The 10,367-nt window shown below is 44.8% G+C and overlaps 1 non-coding gene across 1 annotated transcript; it reads right to left on the reverse strand.

Moving 5' to 3' along the window:
• Positions 1-1,663: 1,663 nt before the first annotated feature.
• On the reverse strand, positions 1,664-1,771 carry LOC130942884 (small nucleolar RNA R71). The gene has a single exon (XR_009071429.1). It is a non-coding gene; the product is annotated as a small nucleolar RNA R71 (small nucleolar RNA).
• Positions 1,772-10,367: the final 8,596 nt, after the last annotated feature.

The raw sequence follows: 10,367 nt of genomic DNA on the forward strand, positions 1-10,367 counted from the left end.
ATGCATTCATTCATGTGTCTTAAGGATCTTCAAGTAATTCTTGATTATTTCTTACTCTGATCTTTGAATTCTCTTGACTTGAGTGTTTTGTTGTTCTCCATATGCATTCTCATTTTGTCAGTGTCAGTAGTATACAAACTGCTAAGTTTGGTGTCTTGCATGCATTGTTATTTGATTTTAGTTGCATTTTGATTATTAAAAGTCCAAAAATATTTTTAATTTGTGTCTTCTCAAGTCAATAATATAGAGAACTGAAGATTCAGAACATACAACAGAGGAATTGCACAGAAAAAGCTGGGTGTTCAAAATGCCCAGTGAAGAAGGACAGACTGGCGTTTAAACGCCAGCCAGGGTACCTGGTTGGGCGTTTAACGCCCAAAAGGGTAGAGTTTTGGGCGTTAAACGCCAGAATGTGCACCATTCTGGGCGTTTAACGCCAGGATGGCACAAGGGGGAGGATTTTGTTTTCAAATCAATTTTTTTTCAAGTTTTCAAAGTTTTTCAAAATCAAATCTTTTTCATATCATATCTTTTCAATCAAATGTTTTCAAAATCAATTTCTTTCCTTTTTCAAAGATACTTGCTATCAATTAATGATTTGATTCAACATTTCAAGTATGTTGCCTTTTCTGTTGAGAAAGGTTTAATGTTTGAATCATATCTTTTCTTGATAGGCAAGTCATTAATTTTTAAAATCAAATCTTTTTAAAAATTGTTTTCAAATCATATCTTCTCAATCACATATTTTTTAAAACCAATCATATCTTCTTAACCTCATCTTTTTCAAAATAGTTTTCAATCAAATCTTTTTGACTTCTAATTTCAAAATCTTTTTCAAAAATCACTTGATTTCTTTCCCACTTTTATTTTCGAAAATCAATTAGTGTTTTTCAAAATGTTTTCAAATTCTTTAACTTAATTTTCGAAAATTACTTCCTTTCTTCTAACATCCTTCTATTTATGGACTAACACTATTCCTTAATGAAAAATTCGAACTCCTTCTTCTTTGATAAGTTCGAATTTTCTACTTCTGTCTTCTACTTTTCTTTTCCTCTGACACCTCAAGGAATCTCTATACTGTGACATAGAGGATTCCATATTTTCTTGTTCTCTTCTCTTTCATATGAGCAGGAACAAAGACAAAAGCATTCTTGTTGAAGCTGACCCTGAACCTGAAAGGACCTTGAAGTGAAAGCTAAGAAAAGCTAAGGCACAACTCTCTGTAGAGGACCTAACAGAAATCTTCAAAGAAGAAGACATGGCAGCCGAAAACAACAACAATGCCAACAATGCAAGGAAGGTGCTGGGTGACTTTACTGCACCTACTCCCGACTTCTATGGGAGAAGCATCTCTATCCCTGCCATTGGAGAAAACAACTTTGAGCTTAAGCCTCAATTAGTTTCTCTAATGCAACAGAATTGCAAGTTTCATGGACTTCCATTGGAAGATCCTCATCAGTTTTTAGCTGAATTCTCGCAAATCTGTGACACTGTCAAGACTAATGGGGTAGACCCTGAGGTCTATAGACTTATGCTATTCCCTTTTGCTGTAAGAGACAGAGCTAGGACATGGTTGGATTCACAACCCAAAGAAAGCCTGGACTCATGGGAAAAGCTAGTCAATGCCTTCTAGGCAAAGTTCTTTCCACCTCAAAAATTGAGTAAGCTTAGAGTGGAAGTCCAAACCTTCAGACAGAAGGATGGAGAATCCCTCTATGAAGCTTGGGAAAGATACAAACAATTGATCAGAAAATGTCCTTCTGACATGCTTTCTGAATGGAGCATCATAGGTATTTTCTATGATGGTCTCTCTGAACTATCCAAGATGTCTTTGGATAGCTCTGCTGGAGGATCTCTTCATTTGAAGAAGACGCCTACAGAAGCTCAAGAGCTGATTGAAATGGTTGCAAATAACTAATTTATGTACCCTTCTTAAAGGAATCCTGTGAACAATGGGACAAATCAGAAGAAAAGAGTTCTTGAGATTGATGCTCTGAATGCCATTCTGGCTCAGAACAAGATATTGACTCAACAAGTCAATTTGATTTCTCAAAGTCTGTCTGGAATGCAAAATGCACCAAGCAGTACTAAGGATGCTTCATCTGAAGAAGAAGCTTATGATCCTGAGAACCCTTCAATGGAAGAGGTGAATTACCTAGGAGAACCCTATGGAAACACCTATAATTCTTCATGGAGAAATCATCCAAATTTCTCATGGAAGAATCAAGAGAGACCTCAACAAGGTTTCAATAACAATAATGGTGGAAGAAACAGGTTTAGCAATGGCAAGCCTTTTCCATCATCTTCTCAGCAACAGACAGAGAATTCTAAGCAGAACCCCTCTGACTTAGCAACCATGGTCTCTGATCTAATCAAAACCACTCAAAGTTTCATGACTGAAACAAGGTCCTCCATTAGGAATTTGGAGGCACAAGTGGGACAGCTGAGCAAGAAAGTTACTGAACTCCCTCCTAGTACTCTCCCAAGCAACACAGAAGAAAATCAAAAAGGAGAGTGCAAGGCCATCAACATGGCCGAATTTGGAGAGGAAGGAGAGGAAGTGAACGCCACTGAGGAAGACCTCAATGGGCGTGCACTGACCTCCAATGAGTTCCCTAATGAGGAACCATGGGAATCTGAGGCTCAAAATGAGACCATAGAGATTCCATTAGACTTACTTCTGCCTTTCATGAGCTCTAATGAGTATTCTTCCTCTGAAGAGGATGAGTATGTCACTGAAGAGCAAGTTGCTAAATACCTTGAAGCAATCATGAAGCTAAATGACAAGTTATTTAGAAATGAGACTTGGGAGAATGAACCTCCTTTGCTCACCAAAGAATTGGATGACTTGTCTAGGCAGAAATTACCTCAAAAGAGACAAGATCCTGGGAAGTTTTCAATACCTTGTACCATAGGCACCATGACCTTCAAGAAGGCTCTGTGTGACTTAGGGTCAAGTGTAAACCTCATGCCTCTCTCTGTAATGGAGAAGCTAGGGATCTTTGAGGTGCAAGCTGCAAGAATCTCATTAGAGATGGCAGACAACTCAAGAAAACAAGCTCATGGACTTGTAGAGGATGTTGTGGTGAAGATTGAAGACCATTACATCCCTGCTGATTTCATAGTCCTAGAGACTGGGAAGTGCATGGATGAAACCATCATCCTTGGCAGACCCTTCCTAGCCACAGCAAAGGCTGTGATTGATGTTGATAGAGGCGAACTGATCATTCAAGTGAATGAAGAATCCTTTGTGTTTAAGGCTCAAGGATATCCCTCTGTCACCATGGAGAGGAAGCATGAAGAGTGTTCATACCCTGACCGGGCTCCTCCAACTCGGCAGATCCATGAAAAGGTCCGACCTCGGCCTAAGGCCCACGCCTAAAGGTCGGACCTCGGACAAATCAAGCAAAGGAAGGCCCATCAAAAGGAACGCAGCCCAAAACCTAAAGGCCGAAAGGGCCTAGAAAAGGCGGTTCCACAAAGATAGAGATAAAACTCCCAAAGATAAGATAAGATAAGAATATCTTATCCAGGGAAAATCACGGCCAACTACTATAAATACACTGGAGCACCCAGGTATTTCATTAATTCCACATTCTACACTTATCTGCTTGGACCCATGCTAACTTAAGCATCGGAGTGTCATTGCAGGTACAACCACTAACCACTCCACATATCAAGCTCGGGTCCCTGAACCCCCACCTCGGGCCTCTCCAGACGACCGAGCTACACGTTTCAGGTAACCCCCGGAACATTGGCGCCGTTGCCGGGGACCTGGAAGTCATCCCCCCACCATGGCGGGCAATCCTCCCAACAATGACCACGCAACATCTGAACAAGAGGACGAAATCGATACCGGAGAACGACCGGACAGCCCTCTATCACCACGCACTCCAGGAGGGAACAAACAGAATCGCCCAAAGACATCACTCCCAAACAAGGATCCACAAAATCTCGAAAAAGAAAAGAGCTCGGAAATTCTAGAAGCAGTCCGGGCACAACAAAACCGACTGAAACAACTCGAAGAGGACATAAAGAGGCAGAAGGAAACCGAACAAGATCTGAGAAGGGAGGCCCGAAAGCGCAGAGAATTAGAAGAAAAACTGCGGAAAATAGAGGCCAACCTGAAAGACCGGACGGAACGCGGCACCACCACCGAGGGCAACCACGATCCCTTCACACAAGAGATCATGAAGGAGAAGGTACCGCGAAACTTCAAACCACCCGATATGGACCTCTACGACGGCACCACCGATCCAAGTCATCATCTCAGCAACTTCAGAAGCAGAATGTACCTAGTCGACGCCTCCGACGCGATTCGATGTAAAGCCTTTCCCACCACTCTCACCAAGTCAGCCATGAAGTGGTTCGACAACCTGCCACCAAGATCAATCACCAGCTTCGAAGACCTAACCAAAAAATTCCTAACAAGGTTCTCTATTCAAAAGGACAAGACAAAACATGCCCCCAGTCTACTCGGGATCAAGCAAGGAAACCAAGAAACTCTCCGAGAATACATGGAGCAATTCAACAAAGCTTGCCTGGACATACAACACTTGCCCACTGAAGCAGCCATCATGGGACTAGCAAACGGCCTAAAAGAGGGACCGTTTAGCCAATCCCTATCCAAACGCTACCCGACCTCCCTATACGAGGTGCAGGAGCGGGCAGAAAAATATATCAACATGGAGGAAACCTCCCAACTAAGAGACTCCTCTAGGAAGGAATCAACCTACCCACCCCGAGATCGGGATCGGGAACAGAAGAAAAAAGAAGACCCCAACTCGGACAAGCCACGGAAGTACCACAACCACACCCCACTCCGAGTCTCCCTGGTAGACGTCTACAGAGAAGTATGCCACACCGAAAAGATCCCACCACACCGACCGCTAAAACACAAGAGAGCGGGAAGAGATCGGTCCGAATACTGTGAATATCACAAGCTCTACGGTCATTCCACTAGCGACTGCTATGACCTAAAAAATGTTATAGAAAAGCTGGCCAGAGAAGGAAAACTCGACAGATACATAGCAGAGAAAGGAGAAGAGACCAGGAAGAGAAGGCGGGGAGATAACGAAGGTCGGGCCGAACAAACCCCGCGAACCCTTGAAAGACACGTTCACATGATAAATGGAGGTTTTGCAGGCGGAGGAACATCCAGATCCTCGCGAAAAAGACACCTCAAAGAAGTCTATCATGTCCGAGAAGACAGCCCCCTGCCCGAGTTACCTACTATCTCATTTACCCGAGAAGATGCTCAAGGGATAATTCCCGGGCACGACGATCCAATGGTAGTCACCATTATCCTAGCAAACGCCAACTTACATCGAACCCTGATTGACCAGGGAAGCTCAGCAGATATCCTGTTCAAAACGGCATTCGACAAGCTCGGACTTGAAGAAAAAGAATTAAAGGCCTATCCCACCGACCTATTTGGGCTAGGGGATACCCCGATCCATCCCTTAGGATACATCCCGCTACACACTACCTTTGGAAGAGGCGAGCAATCTAAAACATTAAGCATCGACTACATTGTGGTCGACGTCACTTCGGCATATAATGCCCTCATTGGGCGACCAACCCTAAACAGACTGGCAGCTATAGTCTCGACCCCACACCTCTGTATGAAGTTCCCTACCGCAAAAGGAATCGCTACCCTAAAAGGCGACAAAAAACTAGTGCAACGATGCTACAACGAAAGCCTGAGCCTAAAAGGGAAGGAGGTCAACACGATAGAACTCGGACGAGTGCAGTCCCGAGAAGATCTTCGACCACAACCAGAGGGAGAGACCGAAAAAGTCCAGATTGGGAACACACCTGAAAAAATAACAAACATAGGAGCGAACCTCAAAACGGGCCTAAAAGAGGAACTCATAACCCTCTTAAAAGAGAATTCCGACCTCTTCGCCTGGAAAGCCTCCGACATGCCAGGCATAAGCCCCGACCTGATGTGCCATAAGCTATCAGTTTACCCAGGATCCCGACCTGTCCAACAAAGACGCCGGAAGCTCGGACCCGAGCGCATGCAAGCGATAGAAGAACAAGTACAAGCACTACTAGATGCAGGGTTCATTAGGGAAGTAAAATACCCCCTATGGCTTGCAAACGTGGTCCTGGTAAAAAAGCCCAACAGAAAATGGAGGATGTGCGCCGATTACACAGACCTCAACAAAGCCTGCCCCAAAGACCCATATCCACTACCAAACATCGACGCCTTAGTAGACGCAGCCTCAGGCTACAGATATCTCTCCTTCATGGACGCATACTCGGGATACAATCAAATCCCGATGTACGGACCCGACCAAGAAAAGACCTCGTTCATAACCCCAAGGGCAAACTACTGCTACGTAGTAATGCCCTTCGGGCTGAAGAACGCAGGGGCAACCTACCAGAGGCTAATGAATAAAGTGTTCTCAGAGCACATCGGACTACAGCTAGAGGTGTACGTCGACGACATGCTGGTAAAGACACAAGAAGACAGAAACTTGCTGACCGACCTCACCAGCGTCTTCGGCACCCTCAGAAAACACAACATGAGACTTAACCCGACAAAGTGCACCTTCGCCTCAGAAGCCGGAAAGTTCTTAGGCTTCATGCTGACTCAAAGGGGCATCGAAGCGAACCCGGACAAATGCCAAGCAATACTCAATATGAAGAGCCCGACGTGTGTCAAAGAGGTACAACAACTGAATGGAAGGCTAGCCGCCCTATCAAGATTCTTGGCAGGATCAGCGATAAAATCACTACCTCTCTACTCGCTCCTAAAGAAAGGGAAACCCTTCTCATGGACCCCGGAGTGCGAAAAAGCCTTCCAAGAATTCAAGGAATTCCCCGGGCAGCCACCAATCCTAACCCGACCTTTAAAAGGAGAAGAACTCGTACTATACCTCTCGGTCGGAAATCGAGCAATCGCCTCCGCGTTAATACGCGAAAATGACCAAGGACAACACCCCATATACTTTGTAAGCAAGGCACTACAAGGGGCCGAATTAAACTATCAGAAGATAGAAAAATTCGCCTACGCCCTAGTGTTCACAGCTCGGAGGCTTCGTCCCTACTTTCAAGCCCACACCATCAAAGTCCGAACAAACCAACCCATGAGACACATCCTCCAAAAAACAGACCTGGCAGGACGAATACTGCAATGGGCGGTGGAACTGTCCGAGTTCGACCTCCACTATGAAACCCGGACTGCCATAAAATCTCAGTATCTAGCCGACTTCATCGCAGAATACACTGAGACCCCTGGAACCCCACTCTCATGGAACCTGTATGTCGACGGGTCCTCAAACAAAACTGGAAGCGGAGCCGGGGTTATACTCGAAAGCGACCAAGGAACGCAGATAGAACTATCCCTAAAATTCGAGTTCCAGGCCTCGAACAACCAAGCCGAATACGAGGCCCTACTAGCAGGTCTAAAGCTAGCCGAAGAGGTCGGAGCCCAGAAAATCACGATCTTCAGCGACTCCCAGGTCATCACATCACAAGTAAATGGAAGCTACCAGGCCAAAGACCCAACTACGAAAAAATACTTGGACCAAACACAGGCACAATTACGCCACTTTCCAGAGATACAGATCCAGCACATACCACGGGAACAAAATGCCCGGGCAGACGCCCTCTCAAAGCTTGCCAGCACCAAGCCCGGAGGCAACAACAGAAGTCTCCTCCAGGAAACCTTACAATCTCCCTCCGTGCTAAGAGGGGAAGAAACGCTAAATATATCCAGCCAACAGCAAGGATGGATGACCCCCATACTCAATTACCTGAAGTCGGGAACTCTTCCCGCCGAAAGAAAGGAAGCTAAAAGACTCACGAAAGACGCCCAGAATTATACGCTAATTCACGACGTATTATACAGAAGAGGATTCTCAAATCCCCTCCTTAGGTGCGTCCCGACCTCAGAAACAAAGAACGTCCTCGAAGAAGTCCACGGAGGCATGTGTGGGAACCATCTCGGAGCTCGGGCATTATCCAAAAAAGTAGTCCGAGCCGGGTTCTACTGGCCGACCTTGCAAAGAGACGCAACGGAATTTGTGAAAATATGCCCCCCTGCCAAAAACACGCCAATTTTCACAAGGCACCACCCGAAGACCTTATCAGCATCACTGCACCATGGCCCTTCGCAAAATGGGGACTTGACCTACTCGGCCCGTTCCCCCAAGGACCGGGGCAAGTCAAATACCTCATAGTAGGGGTCGACTACTTCACAAAGTGGATCGAAGCTGAACCCTTAGCCACCATTACGGCTCAGAAAAGTCACAAATTCCTATACAAAAACATTGTCACAAGGTTCGGAGTCCCCTACTCCATCACAACAGACAATGGAACACAGTTCACAGACACAAGTTTTCAGAACTTGGTGGCCGAACTAAAAATCAAACAGCAATTCACCTCAGTCGAACACCCACAAGCCAATGGACAAGCAGAGGCTGCAAATAAAGTTATCTTGGCCGGGTTAAAAAGGAGACTCCAAGAAGCCAAAGGGGCATGGGCCGAAGAGCTTCCCCAGGTGCTATGGGCATATCGGACAACTCCACACTCTACAACGGGAGAATCACCATTCCGACTAGCCTACGGGATGGAGGCAATGATTCCTATCGAAATAGAGGAAGGGTCACCTAGAACCATCTTCTACAACGAAAAAGGTAACCCGCAGGCACAAAGGGAAGAACTCGACCTCCTCCCCGAGGTCCGAGAAAGAGCCCGAATCCAAGAAGAAGCCTTAAAACGGCGAACGGCACTTAGATACAATCAGAAAGTAATAAAGCGAAGCTTCTCCATTCACGACCTGATTCTAATCCGAAATGACATCGGAACACAAAAGTCGGGAGAAGGAAAGCTAGCTGCAAATTGGAAAGGACCCTACAAAGTAACAGAAGTCTTAGGGACAGGCTACTACAAAGTATCCGACCTAGAAGGCAATGAGCTGCCCAGGGCCTGGCACGCCTGCAATCTAAGACGGTACTACAGCTAGAAAAATTTAACCCGAGGTGTACTCTTTTTCCCTACAAGGGTTTTTTAATGAGACACCCGGTTAAATAAAGACACCCGACCTAGTCAAGGGTAAACACTCTGTAAATATTCCTTCTTTTTTAATACTAATCAAATTTTTCTATTTTCTTTTCTCCTTCCTCATAAATGAAACAAGTCCTAGAAAGTACCCCGCCAAGGCGCATTAATTTATGCTCGGCAAAACGCAAAAAATCATTTGCCAAGAGACCACACAAGGTCGGCAAAGATAAAGCGACGAGGTTCAAATTAATGTGAGAAGTTATAAAGCAACTCTGAAAAGGCTCAAAAAGCCAAATAAAAAGAGATTACAAAAATAACTTAAAAGGCCGACCAAACAAGGTCGGACCCAACAAAGGGAGGTACTCGAACGCCCGAGGTCCGAGAAAAAGCCCGGATCCAAGAAAGAAGCCTTAAAAACGGCAAAAGCCAAAGTTTCGAAAACGCTTACTAAAAAGTTGTTATCCAAAAACAACTAAAAAAGTACAAGCGAAGAAACGAAATCGAAGGAAAGGATAAAACGAAGTTTCGAAAACGCTTACTAAAAAGTTGTTATCCAAAAACAACTAAAAAGGTACAAGCGAAGAAACGAAATCGAAGGAAAGGATAAAACGAAGTTTCGAAAACGCTTACTAAAAAGTTGTTATCCAAAAACAACTAAAAAAGTACAAGCGAAGAAACGAAATCGAAGGAAAGGATAAAACAAAGTTTCGAAAACGCTTACTAAAAAAGTTGTTATCCAAAAACAACTAAAAAAGTACAAGCGAAGAAACGAAATCGAAGGAAAGGATAAAAACGAAGTTTCAAAGCGCTAGCTAAAAAGTTGTTATCCAAAAAACAACTAAAAAGCATAAAAGCGGAACAAAAAGTCAAAGCAAAACACCGCATAATAAGCTAAAAAGTTACTACAAGTAGCTAATAGCAAAAAAGCGTCCAAAGCGTTCACAGAAACCATCCAAAAACAAAAGAGCCCACAGGCCGGGCAAAGAACCAAAAATAAAAGATTACAGAGGATCAAGGTCCTTTCCGGATTCCACATCGGTAGAAGGCTGCGGAGGAAGAACCATAGAAATCGGGACAGCCTTGACAGCACCATCATCTCGGTTTGAAACCTCCACACCAGATCCATCCCCGGCCAAAGGTGAAGTCGGGTTCGCAACCGGAACATTAAGGTCGGACACCGGAACCTCATCCTCGTTGGGAGCAGGAACAATCTTTCCCTCCACAACAACGTTATCCGTACTAAACAAACTCAGATCCAGGTCAGGAGCAAGAACCCGGACCTGATCCTTCAAATTTCCAAACATAGCATCCATACCCTTGGCCACATGACCCTCTAGCTCGTAAAAATCATC

This window comes from Arachis stenosperma, chromosome 7 (genome assembly GCF_014773155.1).
Source record: "Arachis stenosperma cultivar V10309 chromosome 7, arast.V10309.gnm1.PFL2, whole genome shotgun sequence".
Taxonomy (NCBI): Eukaryota; Viridiplantae; Streptophyta; class Magnoliopsida; order Fabales; family Fabaceae; genus Arachis; species Arachis stenosperma.